This window comes from Arachis ipaensis, chromosome B03 (assembly GCF_000816755.2).
Source record: "Arachis ipaensis cultivar K30076 chromosome B03, Araip1.1, whole genome shotgun sequence".
NCBI lineage: Eukaryota > Viridiplantae > Streptophyta > Magnoliopsida > Fabales > Fabaceae > Arachis > Arachis ipaensis.
In genome coordinates, this window is record NC_029787.2 from 42,004,441 (window position 1) to 42,007,742 (window position 3,302).

Below are 3,302 nucleotides of genomic sequence, written 5' to 3' on the forward strand. Positions count from 1 at the left end.
TATGATTTAATAAGATATAATATATAATAGTATATTATTAAATTATGATATAATATCATTATTGATAAATGATAGTGAATTACTTATTTTGAATTCGAACTTCATGTGTATAATTATTTATAGTTTACTACCTTATTATAAAAAAGATAAATAAGCTAAGCCAAAGGTCGTTATACTTTACTTATATTTTACTTCCTTATTATATAACAGATAAATAAGCTATTTTACTACCTTATTATAAGCCAAAGGTTGTTAACTACTTTTGTTAAAAATATTATTTAATTTTTATATTTTTTGAATAATAAATTTAAGATAAAAAATAAAAATTTTGTAAATAATAAATTATTAATAAATAAAAAATAAAAATAAAAAATAAAAATTTTATAAGTTATTTAATTTTTTTAATATATAGAATAATAAAATTTGAATAAATTTAAGTATAATATTAAAATTATTACGTTGTTATTATATATAACAATTAAGATGAGAAATTTATGCCAATGGGTTATAGTTCAAATGGCATAGTCTCCCCATATTTATCTAAGAGGTTGTGGGTTTGAGTCTACTATCTTTGGTAAAAAAAAAAGATGAAAAATTTATAAATGTTTGTAAATTTATTTATTTTCTCAATTTTATTTAATTTAAAGCAGATATAAAAATTTAAATTTAAAAAGATTTTTTTCACATAATTTTAATTGTTATATTTTTTTGTTTTATATTTAATATCTTAAATCATCGTTAGTTATTATTCTTTCGAAATTTTTAATTTTTATTTTCATTATTTTTATTCTTCATGTACATATCTATCATTTTTTTTCCATTAAGTGAAAAAAAGATAGAAAAAAAAATATTACATGTACTCAGTAGAATAATGAGGAAGACAATAAGGATATAAGTTATGTGTAAAATAAGAGGGTAACTATAAAAAGAAAAAAGAAAAATTAATGTGGCTGAATAGGCACGATAGTGCCGGATGAGCCGCTAATTAAAATAATGACGGAATGAGGACTAACGTTTTTCCTCACAAATTAATAACAACATGAAATAAACAAGTAAAGTCTATCAGTTGTTAAGCGGTCACTATTTCCTCACTAAATAAGCTTTTGATTAGTGACTCAATTGCGATAAGTTACTTCTAAAACTTTTCGCGATTGGCTTTGGAGTTGTTATAACTTTTCGACGGATTTTCAACGAGATTAGCGAGTAATTTGCTAGAAAATAGGTAGGATATAGCTTCTGTTATGCGACAAGATTGCAGTTGCCAAGTCGCTCGCTAAATTAAACTTGCGACAACTTAGCGACAAATGTATTTCGCCCGCTAATCAGCGACTTGAAATCAGCGAACGAAGTATGTCAGTTGTTAAACGGTCGCAAATTTCTCACTACTTAGGTCCTAGGCGCTCAATATCCGTATTTCCACTTTAGCAACTAATTAGCAAGGAACACTTCCCTAGCTAAATGATTTATCTGTTGCGACGAGTTAGCGATGACTATTTTCTGTCGCTACCCTAATTTTGAATTTTACAATATTATGCGACAAATTAGCGAGAAACTAGTTGCTCGCTAAAAACAAAAATTTTGGTGACAAATTAGCTACAAAATTGTCCGTCGCAAAATGCCTTTCAAGTCTTTGTGACAGATTAGCTAGGGACATTGTTCCTCACTAATTAGCCTTTTTGCACAAAGTTTATTTAGCGACGAACTAGTGTGTGAATTGTTTCTCGCTAATTGTATATCAAACACTTGCGACGGAATAGTGACAACAATATCCCTCGCTACTTTACTTTTATTCGATTGAACCCCTAAGTGACTGATTTGCTAGAACATTGTCACTCGCTAATTAATTTGTGAGAAATTAGTGAGAAAATTTTCCTCGCTCTTTTTTTAGCTACAAAAGTCAATCTGCGAGAAACAAACTTACTCGTAAATCTCTCGCTAATCAGACGTTTTTCTCAAGTTCGGGTATTTTGTGACCGCTCATTAATTTTGTCGTTAGTGCGTCACTAATTCCTCGCAAGTTAGTGACGGATTAATGACAAAATATATTTCTCGCAAAAATCTGTCGCTAATTTGTCAAATTCTTGTAGTGTTTTTGTCACTGCGATGTGTCCAAGTGGAGCATGCGTTCCCGTCACTTATCCTCAGGGAAACTATGGCAAATTATATATTATTTTGAAGCTCCAGACGTTAGCTTTCCAACGCAACTAGAACCGCATCATTTGGACCTCTGTAGCTCAAGTTATGATCGATTTAGTACCAAGAGGTCAGGCTGGACAGCTTAGCAATTTCTTCAACTTCTTGTATTCCTTCCATTTTTGCATGCTTCCTTTCCATCCTCTAAGCCATTCATGCCTTATAAATCCTGAAATCACTTAACACACATATCACGGCATCGAATGGTAATAAGAGAGGATTAAACATAGCAAATTTAAAGCCCAAAGAAGCATGTTTTCAAAATAAATCTATTAAAATAAATATATTTTATTCACAAATATATTTTATATTGTTATAAAAAATTGTTAAAGCAATTAATTTATATTATTTATGCCATCCTTTATGATATAAGGCATAAAAATATAATTTATTGTCTTGTTAATATTTAACAAAAATAAATTAATTAACAAAAATCCAAAAATAGATCACTTTTATATTTTATCAAATCTAAAATAAAAAAATTATAAGAATTGGTATAACTTTTTATTATACAAACAGTTATTAATATCTTTTTAATTAATTAAAAAACTGATAATGATTATATATAGAGAGTTAATATTTAATTTGGTCTCTAAATTTATATTTAAACTTTAATTTTGTTCATAAAATTTCAATTACCTTTATTTAGTTCTCAAATTTTGCAAATATTACTCACATTAATGTTAGTTTTGGAGACAATTTCTAGCACACAGATATTAATAGAGCATTGACATGCAGAGTCAGTTGCCATGCTAAAATTTATTGTAAAATGACTTTGTTTCGGTTTTGACACTCAAGTAGCGCAAAAATAATGTTGTATCACTTGATTTGGGATGAAAAAATTTAATAAACACAATTTACGATGTTATTTTTGAGTTATTTGAGTGTTATAACTAAAACGATATCATTTTACAGAGTTCAACATGGTATTCGCCTATCTATGTCTATGTTAGCTTTTCGTTAACGTCTATGTGTCAAAAATTATCTCGAATACTAACATGTGAATCTCATTCATAAAATTTAGAGACTAAATAAAGACAATTGAAATTTTAAAAACTAAATTAAGACTCAGTACAAATTTAAAGACTAAATTAAATATTATCTTTTAT